This window comes from Chiloscyllium plagiosum, chromosome 2 (genome assembly GCF_004010195.1).
Source record: "Chiloscyllium plagiosum isolate BGI_BamShark_2017 chromosome 2, ASM401019v2, whole genome shotgun sequence".
Lineage (NCBI taxonomy): Eukaryota > Metazoa > Chordata > Chondrichthyes > Orectolobiformes > Hemiscylliidae > Chiloscyllium > Chiloscyllium plagiosum.
In genome coordinates, this window is record NC_057711.1 from 105,608,895 (window position 1) to 105,633,320 (window position 24,426).

A 24,426-nucleotide genomic window follows, 5' to 3' on the forward strand; every position below is an offset into this window, starting at 1 on the left:
ATTGGTCATGTATTTACTTTAGAAGAAAGGATTGTGGTGGCAGGATTCCCTTTTTAAATGTAAAATGAACCAGAAGGGTGCACTTGATGAGTTAGGGATTTTTGGCAGGCGGAATAGCCTATAAACTGCATCATAATCTCGCTGTCTGAATGTGAGATGTTGCTCTGCACAGCTCTGGAGAAGGTATATTTTAAATACTAAGTTAAAAATCACACAACACCAGGTTATAGTCCAACAGGTTTAATTGGAAGCACTAGCTTTCACAGCGTTGCTCCTTCATCAGGTGGTTGTCAACATTTACTGAATTCTTCAATTATTCCCACTAAGTACCATTTAAGCACTGATCAAAAAGAACATATTTTGTCAAACGTTTTGGTATTGCAGTCATCAGGACAATTTGCAAGAAGCAAAAGCAGTTTTAAAAATTATACTGGTGTGAGAGGAGAGTGCTGATTGGATGGCAAGTGGACTCTGATTGGTAGTCATGCAGCTAAGAAAGATGCAGCAGTTAATGATACTTGACAGTCAACTGCCAGTCTTTGTTTAAAACAGTCAGCTTGACAATTGCAGAAAATGTCCCATTTATTTTGTTGAGTTGAAACAGGTGTAGTGTGGTGAACTCAGTGGTTCATTCCTCAGGGTAATGCTTTGACCAATCAGAGTCAACTGTGTGAGTTAAAATGTAAACAAAGGCTGGCACATGGCTGATAATCATCATTACCTGCCATATTCTCCAATGGTAATGCTTTAACTGCTCAGAGTTCAGTTGTCAACCTATGAACCTATCCTCCCATACAATATAAATATTGGTTATCCTTTTCAATGGCGTTCTTGTGAATTGTTCTGATGCGTGCAAGACAAAAAACTTTTGGACAAAATATGTTTTTTCATTTAATGCACAAGTTCTCCACTACCAGATGATTATAACTGACCTTTGGTTTTATAATTTGCTTCATTTATGTTGATTCAAGAGATTATGTTCTGAATATTCTTCCCCTGTATCATTTCCTGAAATGATTTGAACTCAACACTGACCTGCCGATTCTGAATCCAGGCTTTTACATGTCTCTTAGGAGCAATTGAGGACTGCTGATGCTGGAGATCAGAGTTGAGAGTGTGGTGCTGGAAAAGCACAGCAGGTCAGGCAGCATCCGAGGAGCAGGCAAGTTTCAGGCATAAGGACCTATGCCTGAAATGTCAATTCTCCTGTTTCCCGGATGCTGCCTGACCTGCTGTGCTTTTCCAGCACCACACTCTTGACTTTTACATGTTCCTTTGTCAATATTTGCAGTTAGAATTGAGATAGAAAGAGAAAAGAAATAAGATACAACCTTTGTTAAGTTCAAACTGATTGCTCCCACATCATAACTCAGATCTCAGGCGAAAGATGGTGTTGAACAATGATATTTCTATACCATGCTTGCTGAGCTTTGGTTCCAATCACCTTTCCACTGCTCTTGCCTTTGAATAGACGGAGACATCATTTCAGAAATAGAAACAAAGTACAGCCTCAATCAGGAGACAGGGAACTGTTTGCCATTTTCTTAATATCCACAATAACTTTTAATATATTGTTGGCTTTTGCATTGTTTGTATGGAAATGCAAAACAAAGGTCATTGCCAATTATTCTCCTCATAGTGGAATGTGCAATGTGCAAATCCCTTGTATTGTATCATATGATGATAAACTGAAACTATAAGTACTGATCTCCATTCTGTTAGGGGGGGAAAAATATGTCTTGTTATTTTTCTATGTTTGTTCTTGTTCTTTGATCAAGTACTGTTGATCATTTCTTCTGTTAATCCCTACACCACATCTCGCCTTTCCAAATGCATTTATTATCCTGCTAGGTTGTGGTTGGACTGGACTACCCAAATAATAGCAGAATGTCCTAAATATAATCTAGTCTTTATTATATACAACTGCAGTTGGAATATCATTTCTTTTTTCACCATTCTAAAGCCTTTGTTCAGTGTCCTATTTACCTGTATTGGTCATACAGTCTCTCTTTTTATGTTTGAAATCTTATGCATTCTTTGTCACAATCTGCTCTGTTGTCTAGCTTAGCATAATCTCTGAATGTGACTTACCCTATTTTATTCCAGAAGTTATATATGTGACAAGCTTGGAGTCCAGTACTAATCCCAAGAAATCATCACTTTTTTCAGTCTTCCAACATGAAACATCATTTTTCTGCCATTGCCTGATGCATACCTCCAAGTTAATTTCAACTAAATTTATTGAGGAAATTCTTATCAATGCCCTCTGTGTATTCAATAAACATTGATCCTACTATATGCACCAACTCAACAATTCCATCAGTAAATCCCAATAGATTAGCGAGACATGACCTACTTTATACAAAAACCATGCAGCCTGTCCATGATCAGCTTACATATTTCGTACTGCTTACTTTCTCTTATTATGGGTTCAAGCAATGTTATCACTCCTAATGTTAAATTCATTGCATGAGAATTGATGCTTTGCCCAGTCTTCCTTTTTGAATAAAATCAAAGTAAAATTTGCGACCTCTTAATCTTCTGCTGCTATCCCTGAATCGAGTGAGTCTTGAAAGATTACAATTAATATATTCTCAGTCTTTTGATCTAACTCTTCCAATGCTTTTAGGTAAACATAGGCATCTTGCTTCAATTTCATTATTTATTCACAGCAATATTTGCCCTTAAGTTAATGTATGTAAATCCCTTGCCTTCATTAATCTTTAGCCATTCTCTTATATTGCACTCCTAATCCACTATGGCAAAATTATAACTTAAAATTTTACTGAGTACCTAACCTCCGCTGTTCTCTTACCTAAATCTGAATTTTTGAAAATCAGACTTCCTTCTGCTATTTGTTTTTTTGTTAGTGTGCATTTTTAAAAAAACAATCTTTGACAGCATCAATGTGCTTGTTTCATGCTCTCTTTTTGACATCATTGTAGTCATTCTTGAATACAATGCTAATCTCGGCTTCTTTTCTCGACAGCAACATCTTCTTTTAGATATCCCCACCCCATCCCCAACTTTCACATCCAGCAATGGTGGAATTACATGGAGACTCTGCATATGGCAAACATGGCAGATGGGATTAGGTAATTATGTGGGAAACGAACAGTGAAACTCATGATGGTAGACTCCTAGTGAAAAAGATAAATCAACAGCTTGAGTTAAGAACATTTATATTTGGAAATGAACACACTAATCATAATCCATTTTGAAATCTACAAAAATAGAAATTGCTGGAGAAGCTCAGCAGGTCTGGCAGCATCTGTGGAGAGAAATCAAAGTTAACTCTTCGGGTCAAGTGAGGAGTCACAGGTTTCGAAGGAAAGGTCACTTGACCTGAAACGTTAACTCTGATTTCTCTTCACAGACGCTGCCAGACTGACTGAGATTTTCCAGCAACCTCTGTTTTCGTTTCTGACCCACAGCATCTGCAGTTCTTTTGGTTTTGAAGAGTACAAAGTTGGTTTGACTAGTATGTCATAGTCATAGAGTCATAGAGATGTACAACATGGAAACAGACCCTTCGGTCCAACCCGTCCATGCCAACCAGATATCCCAAGCCAATCCAGTCCCACCTGCCAGCACCCGGTCCATATCCCTCCAAACTCTTCCTATTCATATATCCATCCAAATGCCTCTTAAATGTTGCAATTGTACCAGCATCCATCACATCCTCTGCCAGCTCATTCCATACACGTACCACCCTCTGTGTGAAAAAGTTGCCCCTTAGGTCTCTTTTATATCTTTCCCCTCTCACCCTAAACCTATACCCTCTAGTTCTGGACTCCCTGACCCCAATGTAAAGACTTTGTCTATTTATCCTATCCATGCCCCTCATAATTTTGTAAACCTCTATAAGGTCACCCCTCAGCTACCAACGCTCTAGAGAAAACAGTCCCAGCCTGTTCAGCCTCTCCCTGTAGCTCAAATCCTCCAACCCTAGCAACATCCTTGTAAATCTTTTTCTGAACCCTTTCAAGTTTCACAACATCTTTCCGATAGAAAGGAGACCAGAATTGCATGCAATATTCCAACAGTAGCCTAACCAATGTCCTGTACAGCCGCAACATGATTGTACTCCCAACTTCTGTACTCAATCCTCTGACCAATAAAGGAAAGCATACCAAACGCCTTCTTCACTATCCTATCTACCTGTGACTCCGCTTTCAAGGAGCTATGAACCTGTACTCCAAGGTCTCTTTGTTCAGCAACACTCCCTAGGACCTTACCATTAAGCGTATAAGTCCTGCTAAGATTTGCTTTCCCAAAATGCAGCACCTCGCATTTATCTGAATTAAACTCCATCTGCCACTTCTCAGCCCATTGGCGCATCTGGTCAAGATCCTGTTGTAATCTGAGGTAACCCTCTTCGCTGTCCACTACACCTCCAATTTTGTTGTCATCTGCAAACTTACTAACTGTACTCTTATGCTCACATCCAAATTATTTATGTAAATGACAAAAAGTAGAGGGCCCAGCACTGATCCTTTGTGGCACTCCACTGGTTACAGGCCTCCAGTCTGAAAAACAACCCTCCACCACCACCTTCTGTCTTCTACCTTTGAGCCAGTTCTGTATCCAAATGGCTAGTTCTCCGTATTCCATGAGATCTAACCTTGCTAATCAGTCTCCCATGGGAATCTTGTCGAACGCCTTACTGAAGTCCATATAGATCACAGCTACTGCTCTGCCCTCATCAATCTTCTTTGTTACCTCTTCAAAAAACTCAATCAAGTTTGTGTGTCATTAGCAGGTTAGCTGTTTTTTGCCTTTTGGGCAGCTTGACAGTTGTAGAGGTCTTTAAAGAAGGACACTTTCTGGTATGTTTTGTGTGCAACTGGTCATCCTGGGAGTAGATGCGGCTGAGGCAGAGGAATTAGGAATAAGGGATAGATTTTTTACAGGAGGCAGGATAGAAGGACGTGTAATCCAGGCTACTGTGGGAGTCAGTGGGTTTGTAGAAGATGTCAGTGTTCTGTCGGTAACCGTTAATGGAGATGGAGATTGAGAGGTCACGGAAGGGGAGGGAAGTGTCTGAGATGGTCCAGGTGAATTTAAGGTTGGGGTGAATGTTTGGTGAAGTGATGAACTATTCAACCTCCTAGTGGAGCATGAGATAGTGCTGATACAGTCATCAATGTAGCAATGGAAGAGGTGGGGAATGGTATCAGTGTAACCGCGGAGGATAGACTGTTCTATGTAATTGACAAAGAGACAGGTATAGCTGGGGCCCATGTGGGTGCCCATGGCTACGCCTTTCTTCTGGAGGAAGTCGGACGATTCAAAGGCAAAATTATAGAGGGTCAGGACCAGTTCAGCCAAACGAATGAGAGTGTCAGTGAAGGGTACTAGTGGGGACATCGGGAGAGTAAGAAATGGAGGGCTTGGAGTCCCTTGTCATGGCGGATGGAAGTGTATGGGGACTGGATGTCCATGGTGAAGATGAGGCATTGGGGCGAGGGAAATGAATGTCTTGGGGAGGTGGACGGTGTGGCTGGTGTATGTGGGGGGTTCCTGAATGAGGGGGGATAGGACAGTATCAAGGTAGGTGGAGATGAATTCGGTAGGGTAGGAGAAGGCTGAGACAATCGGTCAGCTAGAGTAGTCAGGTTTGTGGGTCTTGGGTAGGAGGGAGAACTGGGCAGTGTGAGATTCCTGAACTATGAGGTTGGAAGCTATGGGTGGGACATCCCCTGAGATGATGAGGTTGTGTACAGTCTGGGAGATGATGGTTAGGTGATGGAAGGTGAGGTCATAGTTGAGGGGGCAGTAGGAGGAGGTGTCTTTGAGTTGGTGCCTGGCTTCAGTGATGTAGTGGTCAGTGTGCCAAATTACCACTGCGCCCCCTTATCTACTGGTTTGATGGTGAGTTTGGGTTGGAGCAGAGGGAGTGAAGGGCTGCATGTTATAAGGGTGAGAGGTTGGAGTGGGTGAGAAGGATGGACAAGTTGAAGCGGTTAATGTCTCGGTGTCGGTTGGAAACAAAGAGGTCGAGGACGGGTAACAGAATAGCACAGGGTGTGCGGGTGGATGGGGTGTGTTGGAGGTGGGAGAAGGGCTCTCTGAAAGGTGGGTGGGAGTCTTGTTGGAAAAGGTAAGCCTGGAGGCAGAGGCAGTGGAAGAACTGTTCAATGTCACAACTCACATTGAGTTGGTTGATCCAGGAGCAGAGGGAGATGAAGGTCAGGCCTTTACTGAGGACTGATCATTCATCCTCAGTGAGGGGGAGGACTGAGGGGATGGTGAAAACTCGGCAATGCTGGGAGTAGGACCTGGTGGAGGGTTGGAGCTGGGAGTGTTGGTGGAGACTGACTGGAATGGGAGTGGTAGTAGAGGGACTAGAGTGACATTATTTAAAGAAGTGACTGTCACCCAGGGTGTCGGGGGGAGGGGTGTGTGGAGGTGGTGACTTGTGGGATCCGTGGGGGGAATACCTGTCCATCTTACTTCCCACCTATCCACTCCACCCTCCTCTCCGACCTATCACCATCATCCCCCTCCTCCATCCACCTATTTCACACTCAGCTACCTTCCCCTCAACCTCACCCCCCCCCCCCCCTCCCATTTATCTCACCACTCCCTTGGCTCACAGCCTCATTCCGGATGAAGGGCTTTTGCCCAAAACATTGATCCTCCTGCTCCTTTGATGCTGCGTGACCTGCTGTGCTTTTCCAGCATCACACTCTCGACTCTAATCTCCAGCACTCGCAGTCCTCACTTTCACCTGTTAAATGTTGGATGACAAGGGCCAATCCCTCCAGACTTGCTTGACCATACTCCACAGCTCAGAAAAGGAAATCCACATCTCTGCCAGAGTCATCGTCAAACAAGCCATTGATATTTTTAGAATGTGCTTCTGCTGTCTTGAGAGGTCCAGATGGACTCTGCCATTCATGCTGGAGATAATTTCACTGATAGTTTATGTACCTTGTTCATTGCAAAATGTGACCATGCAACACATCGATCCTTAGTAATGCTGTTCCTCAGATGAAGAGGAATGGGATTAATCTGAGTAAGAGGATATCATTGTATATGAGCGTCTACTGGATGCCAGGGTCATGGATAGCTGTGCCATGGATACCAGGGCCAATATCCCACACTTGAGATTCACCAAGCTTGAGGAACCTATAATATTGTTAGCCCATCACTGAAACAGGTCTGCTTGTTCAACATATCTACCAACCCTAGCCAGCCTCCCTCTCAGGAGCTGCCTCTGAACTTGTATCCTCTCAATCTAAAATACTAAGGGGACAGAACCCCTGCCACCCACTCACAGCTGAGCAATGTTTCCCAGGAGTACAGATGTACCAGTGCACGTACATCAAGCAGTCTATAACGATTTCAGAACCTCCATAATTACAGGTCCTTGACTTCACATAAGTGAGTTCAATTGTCCCTGTACATCACAATCTGTGAAACTCCTTGGCACGATATATAATGGTGTGTCAATGGAGTCTGTATCTTCCTCTATGTTCCATCAACTTGACAAACACCAAATATACATAAATAAGCATCAATTAAAGACTAATGACAGGCAGACAACATCATGGCCTTTTACGAAATAAAGGTGATGACTATCGTTCTTCTGATGCCATCAATGAGTGGCATCTGTAAGACACCAATATAGTTAGATCCCTGACTGATCAAGTTCCCAAAAAAGGATAATGATGGACACATGAATAAAGCAGTAACAATATAATTATATGCACAATATTACATTCAATGCCTTCTCTTTGTGCTCCAATACTTTCCTCCGGTGTCCCTCAGAGACTTATACTTGGCTCCCTCCTATTTCTTGTCTACATTTTATTCATTGGTAACATAATCTGAAAATAGAGTTTTGGGTTTTCACAAATACAGAGATGCCACCAGAACCCACCTCTGTCAACTCCTGTGCCGTTGATGCATTATTGACTGCTCATTTTGCTTGCTGTGCTGCATAAATAGACATTTCCTCCAATTTGATATTGGGAAGACTTAAGCCCCTGTTTTCAGTCCATATTCCAAACTCTGTTGCCTAGATATCAACTCCATCTTTCTGCTTGGCAACAGTCTGAGATTAAACTAGTCTGATTGCAGCCTGGAAGTTAAGATTAGCTGTCAACTGTATTTTGTGAGATCATCAAAACCAACTATTTTCACCAGGCAATAATATTGCTTGACCTGAACCTGTCTCACTTCATCTACTGCTGAATGTCTTATCCATATCTTTGCCTCAAACTTGACAAATCCAACACGCTTCTGGCTGCTCTCCCACAGTCTAGCCTCTGCCACCTTGAAGTCATCCAAAATTCTGCTATCTCTGTCTTAATTCACATCAAGTCATATTCATTGATCATCCCTGATCTCGCTGGCCTAGATTGGATTCTGGTCAATTAAAGGCTTGTTTTTAAAATTCTCCTTCATGTTTTTAAATCTCTCTATGGCATTACTAATATTTATCTTTGAAATCTTCACCAGACTGACCATTCATGGTAGTAAGAATGTAAGAAAAGGTCTATAACTTTGAACTATAGTCAAAGATTTTGGGCTGTTCCATGATATTTACCTGGATAGTTATCCAGAAAATATTACACAGATTTAAGCCTCATCTAACTTCAAGCTTCAGAATTCAGCCTCTCAGTCATTCACAATGATGCTTCCAAACTAACTCTGTAGTGCATCCTCAACTACATTCCTTGCCTCCTTATCACATACAATTCTCAAGCCTCCTACTTGTAACCTGACGAGCTCTGATTATCCCTGACTACTTGACTACATCCAGACCTGAACTCACTTGCTCCCAATATGACTACCCCTTCTGACCTGAACCGACTACTTCTCTGACCCACCCATCCAATCACCTACCTCTCCCACTTACCATCCTACTCACTTACACTCTCCTACCTGCTACCTAGGCAGCCACCCTAGCCACTTGCCACCTTAGGCACTTGCCACTCAACACATTTACCTTGCTATTCACACATCAGTAATTTGACCCACTATACTTCACCCATTTATCACTTCATCTATCTTCTACTTTACCTCCTTACCTCACACAACCTATCCACTTTGCCACTTATTTCATCCAACTACCCACTCCACTAGCCTATATATTTATACTCATTCATTCACCCACCTATGCACTAATGTTCATTCATTTATTTAGATTTGAATACTTAAACTTACCATACCTGGGCATGTGCTTTGTCCATTCTCCACATCCCACAGTTGAAGCTCTTTCATGGGTATACTGCATTTCTGGAGATGCTGGACTTTGAAAACAAGGTAAGAAATTTGGAGCAGCAAAGGAGTGTGGAAAAGTTCCAGTGAAGTAGCAATGATTGCTGCTCTGCAGAAGATCAAGGCCATGACATCTGTTTCTTTACTACAGATAGTGCCAGACCTAATGACGATTTCCAAGACTTTGCTTTTACTTTTATATCTCCTTGTGTAACTTGGTGTCATACTTTGTTTTATAATGGTTCTGTGAAGTACCTTGGGAATCTTTCTTCCATTCATGGCGCTATATAAATATATTAATGGCATGGTCTCCTGTGTTCTGTCACCATCTCAGTTCTCATTCTTATCCTTATTATTTCCTCTAACAATAATGTAAAAATAAGCCTTGCATTTGTATAATGTTTTCATGGCTAACACACATCTCAAAAAGCAAGACAGGTAATTAAATACTCTTCTTTTTAAATTATAATCATTGTTGCAATGTGGGAAATATGACAGACAATGTACACTCAGTAAATGTGATGAGCGCTGTGATAATGACCAGATAATCTGTCTCTTGTGACATTGTTTAAGGGATAAATATTGATAAGGACACCAGGAGGTAGTGCCAGTTGGGGATTTGGTGCAACATCATCTGAAAAAACTGTATGCAGACAGGGCAGTACTCTTGTTCTAATGCATTGGAAAGTTCGCTTTGTTTTGTGTGCTCAAATCCAGGAGTTCAATATTCGAATTTAGTTCAGTATTGTTCATGCTTTGACTTGTAGATTATGGTTGCATTACCCAAACGCATTGCTTTGCCTTTCAGGGATATCTACTTGCTTTTACATATATCTATTGATTTTCAGAATAAATTCTACTAATATTCTATAGCTTCATGAATTAATACTTTTGCCATCCTATTCTATATAATATGTTATTTGTCCAATCACAGTGAACTTTTGTTTGGAGTTTGTAAATTGCTTCCATATTTCTCTCCATTCAGCCGAATACTGAATTCAATCATATTGTAACTGTTATTATCCCTTGCATATCCTCTGCAAGGCACATTATTCCTAGGAGGACAAATTGTTGGTCCATTACCTTATCTGGACAATCTTTAATGTGAATTTCCTTTGCAGAAGAACTCTTTCTCACAAACCCAAGTACTTGTGTTACAACATCACCGAGGTGTACTTAATTTTATGACTATTAAAAATGGTAGATGGCTGCTCTGATTAAATAATTACCTTCTTCCTTGCAGTATCCAGGACCATGTAATACTTGTTTAATGTTTAATTTATCAGTGTCCTGCATGTTTGGATGAGACGATTCTTCCTAATGACCACATGCTGAATCTGAGATGTTGCTCTGGCTTCCATCAAGTTGAATGTAAGTCTGAAACTATCTTACATCTGCACATTTTCTGGAAATGATCTACAGTTTTACAAATATATCAGACCTTCATCATGGCTGGGCTTTATCTATATCTGTGAGGCCTTTTTGTCTCACAGCGCCAATATTAATTGCTTGTGTTAGGTTGGTGTAATGTCTCTTTAAGAGCTCAACATGCAAATAAGCAAGGCACTCCCAGATGTTATCACATGACCACAGGTCCTCGGCTGTATACTCTGTAGCACTAGAGGCAAAAGTTATGCTTAGAGATTATGCTGTATTGCATATATTAGTATAACGGTAAATAAACCAATGAGAGGTCTTCAAGTAAATGAAATCCATGTACTTCATTTGTATTACATTTACATCATACATGATGCGGAATTTCTTTAAAAAAAATTAGAAGAGAAAAGAAACCAGCTTGATGCTCATACTGAGTGGCAAGAAATAAAATTTAACAGCCATCCAAAAGTTTCCACAGTACAGAGAACAGAAGAAAATGAGATTATTTGCAAATTGTGAATGTCTCTGAGCCAGCCAAATGTGTGCAGGTTGAAATAAATCCTGTAAATAAATCCTGAAATATTTCAGCCCAAGTAAAAGAGGCACTTCTCAAATTCAATAGTTTGCAGAAAAAAAAATGAGTCTTCATCGTGTGCAATGACAAATTAATTGCATTTACAGTAGAAGAGAGATTTATTGTCAGGTGTACTTTACATGAAAATACAGTGAAAAATTTAATAAGTCGTCCCACCATAGCACCTACATAAATGACAGAAGTCATACATAATGATAAAAAAAGTAAAATTAAGATAGAGTTCACCACAGTTTCATTAACAGCTCTTTGGCTCAAGGAAAGCTGAATTAGGAATGATGGAATACCCTGAAGATGCAGCCAGGGCAATTGGTTCCAAATGTTGACCACAAGCACAATCCTATTACTTTATCATAGGACATGAAGCCTGTCCGTAAGTAATCCATTGTGGAAACCAATCATAAATCAATGGGAGTGGTCTGGCACAAGGCACTAACAAGTGCACCACCTGGACTACACCAATTTCTGGTAAAGGTATAGAGATAAAACTTTGATGTCCACTACAAACCCAATACTAAGCTGATCACCTTGGACACCATGAGCAAATTGCCCGATCAAGCATGCAGACTTGATCTACTATTAGAAAATATGAACATCAAGGTGGAAGATGAGCTCAATATTGCATTTTGGTCAACATAAAGGTGACCAGCTTCAATCAAAAACAGGTAATGGCTCACAACTGAAGACACTGTGGAAAGCTATCATTGAAGCGTGGCCTGGCAGAAAAAAAAGTGCTAGACACTTTCATATCCTTTTGACTTATGAAGACAAGCTTGGTATCTCAAGAGGCATTTTCTTCAAAGAAAGACAAATCCATTGCTCAAAACTCTCAGCCAGGCCATGTTGTCACAACTACAACAAGGATGCATGGGAATAGAAAAGATAGACAAGTAGCATGATATTAGATCCATTGACAAGTAAAGACAGTGACCATTTAACGAAGCTGCGCAAGACAGCTGCCAAACTTTCTGCATAGAAGAAGGCTATCTGGCACATAGTTCTTGTATTGGCTTGTCAAAAAAGCATCATTACCCAGTGCCAACCATTTGCTTTTTACCCATACCCTAACATATTATTTTTATCCAAAATATTATCAATTCCTTCTTGAATTCTTCAATTTAAGATGCCTCTGCCACGCTTCAAGGCAATGCAGACCGTACCCTAACTATTCATTGGATGAAAAAGATTTTCCTCACTTCACCCCTGCTTCTTTAGATAATCCCTTTAAAGCTGTGCTGTCTAGATCTTGTTCCTTTTACACCAGGAGCACTTTCGCCTAATCTACTCTATTTAGTCTGCTCATGATTTTGAATTTTTCTATCAGATCTCTTCTTAGCCTTCTTCTCTCCAAGGACAGCAGTCCCAACTTCTTGGCCCCAAATTTCTTCAGAACCATTATGTCATGCACGATAAATGTCTCGTTTTACAGGAATGTTAGTGCTTTGGAGGAAGACAACAGTTCAGATCAGTGATATTAAAAGTAGAAGTAAGTTGTACACTTGACAGTCAGTTGATTTTCTTTGAGAATTGCAGTCACTATTAACCACAGGAATAAGGTGAGAACCGGATCCACCAAGTATAATCCTACTTGATACACAGAGTAATTCTCCAGCATAAAAGTTATCAATTAATGATTGACAATGAACTACAGAATCAATACGAAGTATTGATTAGAACAAGAGCCAGGTGGATCTCATTGTCTATGAGATCCTTGACTGGGATTGTTAACCTGGGCCAATCAGGGAGCCCTGGCTGACAGATGTAAGCAATAGATTCAGAGAGTCTCTTGATCCTAGGGACTGACTCTGAGCTGGCTGGTCAGAGCCCATGTAATGCACACATGTAAATAAAGGATGATTCGGTGATGGGATACCGGCCTCTGTGCAGTTATTCAAATGTTATTATTTAAAACTTGGCTTTCAACTATATTGTCACATTCTGATAGAACTAACACTCCTTTTTAAAAGAAAGATGTTTTAGCAGTGATATAATTTGGCAGTAAGTAATTTTCTCACAGACCTGTTAACAATTGAAATGAAACTGTCATTTGGTGCAACAAATTAATGCAGAATCTCTATACTCTATGAGGAACAGTCAGGTTTCTGAAGCAATGAGAATTTAAATGATACACATGAAGATCATGCCATTTCAGTCATAAACATCTTGAGAAACATTCAAATTACATGTGAAGGATATGAATAATAATGATTTGTAGAATAAATCCAGATGTCCAGAGGCAAAATTGGCAAAAGCTTATTATTTGCTGCATCAGATTGACTTTGTCACATTATAGATGAACTGTGAGGATTAAATGTTTCACTTCACTGTGTATCCCAAGGTGCAAGTGTACAGCCGCAATATGACCTCCCAACTCCTGTACTCAACACTCTGACCAATAAAGGAAAGCATACCAAACGCCTTCTTCACTATCCTATCTACCTATGATTCCACTTTTAAGGAGCTATGAACCTGCACTCCAAGGTCTCCTTGTTCGCAACACTCCCTAGGACCTTAACATTAAGTGTATAAGTTCTGCTAAGATTTGCTTTCCCAAAATGCAGCACCTTGCCATTATCTGAATTAAACTCCATCTGCCACTTCTCAGCCCATTGGCCCATCTGGTAAAGATCCCGTTGTAATCTGAGGTAACCCTCTTCGCTGTCCACTACACCTCCAATTTTGGTGTCATCTGCAAACTTACTAACTAAACCTCTTACGCTCGCATCCAAATCATTTATATAAATGACAAAAAGTAGAGGAACCAGCACCAATCCTTGTGGCACTTCACTGGTCACAGGCCTCCACTCTTTACTGTTCATAAACCTATCCATATTTACCTTAAAACTATTCAATGAGGTAGCTTCAACTGCTTCACTGGGCAGGGAATTCCACAGATTTACAACCCTTCAGGAGAATAAGTTCTTCCTCAACTCAGTCTTAAATCTGCTCCCTCTTATTTTGAGGCTATACCTCTTTGTTTCAACCACTAGTGGAAGCAATCTCTCTGCTTCTATCTTATTTATTCCCTTCATATTTTATATGTTTCTATGACATCCCTCTCCCTCATTCTATTAAATTCCAATGAGTATAGTCCCAGTCTACTCTGTATCTCTTCATAAGTCAACACTCTCAACTCCAGAAACAACCACATGAACCTCCTCTGCACCATTTCCAGTGCCAGTAAGGAGATCAAAACTGTACACCGGACTCCAAGTGTGGCCTCACCAGCATCCTATACAGCTGCAGCATACTCTCCCTGTTTTTAGCAATGAAGGAGAACATTCCATATGCCTTCTTAATTACTTGCTACACTTGCAAACTAATATTTTTGTGATTCATGCATAAGAACACTCAGATCCCTCTGCATAGCAACATGTTGCAATTTTTCATCACTTAAACAATAGTCCATTTTGCAGTTATTCTTATCAAAATGAATGACCTCACATATACTAACATTGTACTCCATCCGCCAGACCCTTGCCCACCCACTTAACCTATCTATATCCCTCTGCATAGTTTTAATTTCCTCTGAAATTGGTGAATGACTTTTAAGTTGCAAAACCATTTTGAAATTAATGTTTCTGAGGGAGGTAGTTGCTGATGCAGATGTAAATACATCTCAGCGATCAACATGCAAGTGTTATTTTTCAGCTTGACATTAGCAATTGAATGGTTAACATAAAATCTGAACAAAACAAGTATCATTGTTTGGTCTGATTGCATCAGCAGTTAATATATTCATGAACTTACTTTGTTTTGCCTGTGTCTCTGTTTGAATATTTTCAATGTAGCTCCCAGCTTGTTTGTTTTGTGCTTGTTCAGTTTCAGGTTTTATTAGTTCCTGGATATGGACCTTGATTTATTTCTGACAATTGCTACAAACTGCCTTCACAGTACGGTGCCTTGCCCTTTAATGCCAGGTCTCTTGAAATACTCTCTGAAGAATGAGTTGCAGTGTTTTAATGTACTGTTCTACACATCCTCAGACTCAACAGCTCAATGGAGGACACCAAGCTCTATCTCATCACCAAGTCTTTTGGCCTAATTTCATTGCATGTCTTATAGCAAATATTAAGGTAAGCAGAAATGTTCTCCAGCGCAGACAAGGCCGAAAATATTGGACTAAATTTTATACAGGGTCCCTGTACCATTGGTGAGACACCCACATCTGCTCGGCCAGTTAATCCTGCTGTCATTTGGCAGCTGTCAGATTAGTAAATAACTTGAGGTAGGCCTTCTAACATCATCAGGAGGAAGTACTGTCTCCGAAAGCAGCCAAGTAATTAAATGGCAGCCAGTTGTCTTGTTGCAGCAGTTTAAAGGAAATGATGGCTGCTCCTGGGATAACAGGTCATTCCCAAGGAAGAGATGCTGATGAAGCCAGATCCTGATATCTAAGACAACCTACTCTTTTTTTAAATAGAACTGGCAAAGAGGTAACAATGTCTTTGTTTATAGCTGTGCGATTAATATGTTGCAACTATTGTGAGATCAGTGATTACCTAACATTTTGTTTTGGGTGATGAAGCTGCCAGGGTAATATAATTGCAGCTTTATGTAGGAAACATAGATGGGTGCAAAGGTACTATTAGTCGATGGTGTGAGTGGTTGAGGTGGCTATGCAAATGTTTGAGCTGAGCCCTGGACTTTGTGAACATTAAACTTAGAATCTGGAGCAGTCCATTTTCCCTTTGATTCTGCTCTAAAATTCAATAAGACTTTTGCTGATCTGTTTCCAGTCTCATCTTCATGATTCCCCTGTCAGTCAAAAATCTATCTAAGTTGGACGTGGATAATTTCAACGACCCAGCCTCCACTGCTCTCTAGAAAAGAAAAATTCTTGGGCTAACGATGGACAAAGAAAAAACAAAACTCCTCATCTCTGTCATTAAAGAGTGACCTCTTATTCTTCAACTCTGCCCTGTATTTCCAATTTCAAACATAAGAGGAAATATTTTCCTGGTAGCCACCTGTCAAGTTCCCTCAGAATCCTATGTTTCGTTTTCATCTAAACTTCAATGGTTACAGGTCATCATGAGTACTGCTGTGTGGGTGATGGTCTGTAAGTGAGAAGTGAGGGATGCAATGTGTGAAGCATAAGAAGTGATATGAAGCTGCATTCAGTGTGGTGTTAATTTTTTTTTATCTGGTGCTATTTCCATTCCTTCACAGTCAGCCTCCAAGTATAGACTTCAGTGGAAATACTACCTCTTTCCTTCTGTGTACCTTGGATGATTAATACCTCTCGTGTTAAAAATCACACAACACCAGGTTATAGTCCAACAGGTTTATTTGGGAGCACTAGCTTTTGGAGAGGTGCTCCTTCATCAGCTTTTTAACTTTGTCCACCGCTGTCCAACACTGGCTCCTCCAGCTCATGGCTACCTCTTGTGTGACATTATTGACTCTTAGAGCACTCGCCTTGAGCTAGTTCTCCATTTTGCTTCAACTTGAATCTTTGAGTAATTTCCTTTTCTGCAGTCTTCACTTTCCCCGTGTGAGTTCTAGCTTTACAGACTAGCTTTAAAATGAACAGAGGTAAAACTACTAGCTTCATATGTTCCAGGTTCATTGATTATGAATATAGTTAGCCAGCAACACTGGTCACACATAATTGCGCATCACAATCATGTTATAGACTTAGAGATCTAGATTTTACACCTTACGTCTGTTTCTGGTGTCATTCGGCCATAGAGTCATAGAGATGTACAGCACAGAAATAGACCCTTCAGTCCAACCCATCCATGCTGACCAGATATTCCAACCTAATCTGGACCCATTTGCTCGCATTTAGCACATATCACTCTAAACCCTTCTTATTCTTATACCCATCCAGATGTCTTTTAAATATTCTAATTGTACCAGCCTCCACCATTCCTCTGGCAGCTCATTCCATCTGCACACCACTGCTGCGTGAAAAAGTTGTACCTTAGGTCACTTTTATATCTTTTTCCTCTTACCTTAAACCTATGGCCTCTTACTCTGGTCTCCCCAAAGCCAAGGAAAAGACTTTATCTAGTTACCCAATCCATCCCCCTCATGATTTTCTAAACCTCTATAAAGTCAGCCCTCAGCACCTGACGCTCCAGGGAAAACAGCCCCAGCCTATTCAGCCTCTCCCTGTAGAATATAAAATATGGTGCATGCCAAGCCCAACACCTTCCTGCCCAGCCTGAATTGGGCACCATAAAGTGGTGACATATTGGTGAGAGTGGATAGTCATGTTTAAACTGGAAAAGAAAGCAAGGAGGGGCAAATCATTGGGTGCACATTCTGGCTACCCTACCCAAGCTGTTACTTCCCATTTGTTCCTCCCCTGCTGGACACAAACTGCCTCCATCATTTTCACCTGCTCCTGATGCTCCCCAAATTCCATCCTCATTCAATATCCTAGATTTATCTGGTTCCAGATACCAAGACTTTTTCCTCCCTGGGCTTCCTTGCATTCCCTGCAGCATCTACTACTAATTTGTAGCATTTATTAGACTTCTAGCACTGCTAGCTGATCAGATTGTTTCGCAATTTTGAGGGCGATATCACTGAGGGGTAAGAAATCCCACTTAGCCCCCTTGTAGGGCATTATTGCTATGGAGTGAGCTTTTTATTTCAGTCAGTCTGCAGTTGACTGACTTTTGGAACAGGAAAATAAGCAATTCATCTTTCACACTTACAACACTTAAATGATGTCATGATAGGATGCAAAGGGGTCGGTCAGCTAATTATGAAAATCAAATCTCCAGGAAAGTTGACACATCAGGTTATGAGTTCTGACCTACCAGAATTTGGCATCATTGAATTTCTACCCTATAGATATCTACAAGGCGAAATAAATGTTCTTGGTTTTTTTCCAAGTGTTTTCTGTCTTGTGCATTTAACCAAAAAACAAGCAAATGAAAATTAACTCCAAAAATAATCATAGGAATCTTACTTTTGGGATAAGTCATTAATAAATTGTTTTTACAATTCATCTTCCCCTCAGTGGAAAAATAGTAATGGATATTTGCAGAAGCTGAAATATGAAGCTCTATTTTGTTCAAGTAAATCTTTGTTCACAATCTCTTTCTAAACCTTTGTTGAAGTGTATAAGCTATTTACTTCAACTCATTGAGATGTTGAGCATAATCATTTACCCTGCATGATTGGATTACAGCAGAACTTGATTTTTTCAAATCCTCTGTCACATTCATGGAGAACTCTCTCTGACTTCACATTATCCTCATCACCGGTATTGAGGACTGTTTTGCTGGAAAATAAAAGATTGAAATGTTGCTGTTGAACCTGAAGTTGGTTATTAGCTGGCATCAAAGTGAAATATGTTCTATCAATTCATTCAGTGTACCGTTGTGCTGATTAAACAACTTCAATTATAGAATCATCAGTGAGCTCATGTGAAATATACTGTGTGTTCTTCTTCTCAGTATTTGCTTTTTTTGGCAAAATTTAGTGAGTTTTTATATTTTTATCTTCCTCAAATAATGATAGAAGGAAAAAGCTTTCTGACAGCTCCTATACGTCTGTGCTTTCTCTCTGTTGACAGTACAGGACAATTCCTGATGAAGAGCTTGTGCCCGAAACATCAACTCTCCTGCTCTTTGAATGCTGCCTGACATGCTGTGCTTTTCCAGCTTTTTGACTCTGATCTCCAGCATCTGCAGTTCTCACTTTCTTGAAGACAATTCCATGTCAATTTAGGTCATCTCAAGAGATTCTTTAGTTTTTTTTGGGTTTCCAAGAGACTTGAAAACTCAATAAAATCTTCCACCAATTGCGTCTAGAGTAATTAGATAACAACAGTTTCCTCCTAGATGAGTTATTTTCTTGGAACTGGTTTTTTGCTATCTTAAGGATGTTAAGGTCACATCATGCATTTAGGCTTAAAAATGAAAAATTGCTCTTGCAATAATTGTACTTGTTCTCAAATTGAAATAATATTCAAAAGCTGTTGGAACTTCTTCAAAAGTAACTGTCTTTTAGTATAATGTAGTTATTATAACGCCATCTGCTGTAGGACCTACTGGCCTATTTTCTTGGTCAGCTTGAGATTTAGTTTTTTTAAATTCTGAAGCCGTTTTCTAGGTTAAGAAGTGTATTTCTTTTCCCCAAGATATCCAGATCTTTGTTCTGCTTGGCATATCTCTGATGTTAAATCTTGATGGCAGAATTATTTTTGCTTCCATTTTTTTCTTAGCATGTTTACTTATTCTTATTGCTTTAAAGCCAGCATTTAATACTGAGAAATAATGGTGAGCCACTGATGGTTTGAATGCTTGTAATCTTACATTAATTCAATACTGTTTCAATTCGCTCGCTTTAAAATATCTTCAAGGCCAAAATAAACATTTTCCAACTCTCTGCAAGCAAAATTGCTTTTTACAACCCAAAACATGATGCACATCCTTTTGCACAATTATAAAATAAATATCTGTGACTGCAGCCTTAAACACACTGAAATTGTGGTTTGAACTGTGGATGTCCTGGTATTATTTCAATCTCGAAGATCTAACCGTCTTCTCCTACTAAACTTTGCTTTGAAAATCTTTTGGGTTGCTCTTGAGTTGATTTCCCTTAAATATAGTCTGTGACTTTTCTCATACGGTGGTCTTGCTATAAGTAAATATTCTAGACCTGCTCCCTGCAGCTGTGTTCCATGGGATCAGCGTGGAATGGCAGTGATGCTTGTTTTGAAAATTAAGTACTCCTTTTCATTTTTATCCTTTCCTTTTTGCTTTATTATTTTCCCCCTAGTTCATAAGAATTTCTAATTTCACTTACAGGGCTTGGAGCTGCTCCCACAAATTGTTGCTCTGAAATGGGTGTGAAATTTCCCACTGTGATCCATTTTTACTTTCTTTCCATTCTACAATATTTTTCCTGCATCTCAAGGTACAGAAAGATTTTCTTTTGGAGTGCTGTACTTGCTCTGCTGTTGTTTTTAAAAATGTTGCTGACTGCCTGTCTGCTCACCCATTTGTCATTGTTAACTAAATGTCTGTGCATTCTTAAAGCAGTCATGTTCATAAAATGGTAAATCAATGATCCTTCTGAAAACATTTTTTTTGCTGGTTCAATGGTTCACTTTCATTATTGTTGCTTTGAGGAGCATAAACACTGATCCACACATATCATTAGGTCATATGTTCATGGACCATCGGCTGTTAGCTTGAAGTTAGTGTAGCATGATGCCATTTGACTCTACATTGAGTCAAATGGCCTCTTCACCTCTGTGGTAGAATATAAAAAAATCTTGAGTCTTAACAAAAAGAGGCACTTGTCTTACATAGCAAGACTTTTAAAAAATACATTGTGTAACAGCAATAGCTTTGAATTCCATCAATTAGTTGGGAATAACTACAAAGACTATCAGGAGGCAGAGATGACATATCTATCTCCATTGGGAGCTCATTCTGCACTGCTTTCGTTCTACACAAAAACTGTGTGACATCATCAGATTGGATGTAGCTTAATGCAGCTTTAATATTACTCTTTCATAATAATTTGAAATTTCAAACCCTTTGTAATCCACTTTGTGTCTCTCCAACGACATGGTCGCTCAGTGGTTAGCACTGTTACCTCACAATGCTAGGGACTCAGGTTAGGTTCTAGCCTTGGACATCTGTCTGAGTGGAGTTTTCACATTATTCCTGTGTCTGTGTGGGTTTTCTCTCACATTTCAGCAGTATGCAGGTCAGGTGAATTAGCCATGCTAAATTGCCCTCACTGTGGTTTATTAGTCAGGGGTAAACATAGGTTAGGGGAATGGGTCTGGATGGGTTGCTCTTCAGAGGGCCGGTGTGGGTTGAAGTGCCTGTTTCCACACTGTAGGGAATCTAATTCTAATACACTGATAAGGGACTTACACTGCAGGGTATAGTTAGTTTAGATTTTAGCTGGGGATCCTGAGAAACTGCTGGTAAAAGACACAACTGTAGTGAAAAGTGCTGATTCACTTTCTGACATCTCTCTTGTAAGAACCTGTGTTTGAATTTACCTTTTTGCCAAGGGGTGTGTTTGTCGGGATGTTGCAGGAAATTGGAGCAGCACATTAAGTTGTGATAGAGTAGTTTGGGTTTTCAAATAGATTAAGTTATTCTATACTCTGTTCTCTTTTGTTCATATTTCTTTCAGTAGTCTATAATTAAACTCTGTTTTGTTTAAAACTGAGTGGTGTGACCAGCTGCATTACTCCCAGAATATTCATCTTATATCTGCTTAAAACAACTAGAAAAGTTAGGGTCTGGGCTACCTTCTTGAAATGTTTTTAGGGGGTCTGGCCTGGTCCATAACACATGCCAGTTAGCATGTTGATACTTCAGCCAGAGCCAAAGGCTGATCAGTACTGCCATATTGATGTGCTGTTTTGTACAGACACAAAGAGGAGTTGCTTGTCACTCGGGATCTGTCTGAAGAGGACATCGTGCTGTCTGGCACACTGAGATGTCAATTTCACATCTGCAGCATATACAAGCTGACTGTGCAGCAAGTACACTGCACATTCATTCAACCAAATGATTACATCAGAAAGTGGTAGAGGCTAGTCCCTAGTCAAATCAAGGGGAGACTGCTGTTGGTCAGGCTCTCAGTACAGGCTGTAGTAGGAACAGTACAAAGGATTGGTCACAGTCAGTCATCTGTTTAGGACACTCAAATTTAGGGAATCTGTCCAAGTACAGACTGGGAAATGGCCCCCTTATTAGGACAGCACCAGCAGGCAGAGGAATGACATTTTTCATTAAGGTACTGTAAACAGAACAGTCAGAGTTTCTGGTCAATCATATCTTCGAGGTGTTAGTAGAAGTTGTCAGATGTCATTATGCAACCCTTGACTGATGTGGACCAGAGGTATTGTGCTGCCTATGGCTCAATCAGGGCCATTGTGGAGCAGTGTGTCGGGCTGACAAAGATGTGGTTCTGCTGTTGGAACAAGCTTGGAACATCCTCCAATATATTTTGACCAGAATGTCCCTCATCGTCCTGGTGTGCTGTTCTCTGCACAACTGGAGCAGGCAATGAGGCGATGTAATAGATGCTAAGGAAGTGGGGAACAGGAGCAGTCTTCTGTGCGGGGGGACAAGGATACCGGGGAGGAAGAAGTGCTCCTTGAGTGTGACAGATGTTAACTACAGGCTAGACAGGGCCTGATTCACAGCCAGTTCCAGTAGCTGAGAACTGAGTACAACATTCTGCACTGCTTTTGCTCCTCTCAAGTTGAATGTCGTGTCATCATTGGTCATAATGCCAGGAGGTGGTTGCAAATTTGGCATGAACTTCAGCCTCTGTTTGCGTTTTTACTGCCCTTTTACTGTCCATTAAAATAAAGTCATGGTTGGCATTGTGCGACTGCTTGTCTGTATGTGATGTTCCCCTACTAAACAATACCCAGGTGTGGGTCTCCAGTGGGCACTAGGGACAGGATACTGGTGACCTGTAGCCTGGTGGTTAAATAGTGACTAGGGTGTGAGCGTGGAATTGTATGTGTGAGGCAATGTAAGCCACACCAACTATGTGCCATTGTGTTGCTGATGAAGGTCAATGCTCGATTGCTAATGCTTGTCCAGGAGCACAGTAACTCTTTGAAGATGGCACAGAGATGCCAGTCATTTGGTGATATATATACTGAGTGGCAAGTTGTTCTGGGAACAGTACGTGATAAGCTAAGGGCAGAATTTGATGGGAAGGACACCATAGGAGGAGGGTATGTAGTTAATGAGGTGTATTTGGTTAGATGCAACAAGAAAACTTGATAGGTCTTGCATTGAAAAACCTTCAAAATAACTTAACCCTTTGTCTCTTCTAATTATTTTGCCCACATGACAGTCTTTCTTTGCATTGTATACACAGGTATTTATCTGTCTGTAACTCTCATCCTTCTTATCAGTCTGTTTCTCAGCTCCTCTGTGTTTGTTATATTTCTTATCTTTTGCGTCTCTGTCTGCTTCTCTTGCCATCTCCGTCTATCTGTCTCTCACATCATTTGTATCTGTTATGCCACTTGCCTTTCCAGTGTCGATCTGTCGCTCAAAGCTGTCACAAATTGTTAAGATTTACACTCTTTAGAGACCAGAATACATAGGTAAAGCTGATTGTTCTTTTGTGAGAGAAGCATTCAAAAATGCAAATTATCTGCTCAAAAAACAAATTAGGATGAAGAATTATACTGACAATTTACATGCCTTCTGAAATATAAGATGTATAACTTTCATTTGAAAATTTAACTGAAAATTTAGTCAAATTAATCATTAAGTTTTCAAAAGCACTCAACTATTAAGTACAAAGGCACAAATTACCTTTCCACTAAGAAAAATAAATGTTTGTCATTCAAACATGAACACCAGAACCAGTATGAAATCACTTTGAATATATTGTTTCTAGCCACACTGTGTTGTTTCTCTCTCTTGTTCAAACAAAATATACAAAATTCATTCAACACAAATATTACCTGCTTAAGCCTTTTGAAAATTAGCTTGACATATTCCTATAAATAAGTTCAGTTTCACAAACTATCAAACAAATATTGCTGTAAGCTGAAGAAAAAGGTTCTAATTTTGGAGCTAAGCAAAAATTGTTGATATTTCTCAGCAATAGTGAAATCTAGGTATACTCAGAAATGAGGATCTGCCTTCACTCTATAATCACAATTATTCATGTTTAAAAACAGCTAAGTGTAAAAGGGCAATCAGAAGGGCAACAATTAGATCATTTACATGTCAGCCTTACTACGATTCACACTACGGTAAGTTCCTGAAATTGATGTTATGCACAGAATGTGTATTACTTATCTTCCACTCACGTATTCTGCTGGAGAAATTACACTGCTTTTATTGGAAGTAGTTGCTGTGGCTTCAGGAATGGGATTTGTTTGCTGTAGCTCATCAAGAAAATGTTTAAGTAGACTCTGTTTTTTGCACCTCCACCTGCACCTCCACACACATCATCTATTGCATCCTCTGCACCCGATGTGGCCTCCTCTATATTGGGGAGACAGGCCGCCTACTTGCGGAGCATTTCAGAGAACACCTCTGGGACACCCGGACCAACCAACCCAACCACCCTGTGGCTCAACACTTCAACTCCCCCTCCCACTCCACCAAGGATATGCAGGTCTTTGAACTCCTCCATCATTGACCACAACAACATGACGGTTGGAGAAAGAGCGCCTCATCTTCCGCCTAGGAACCCTCCAACACAAGGGATGAACTCGGATTTCACCACTTTCCTCATTTCCCCTC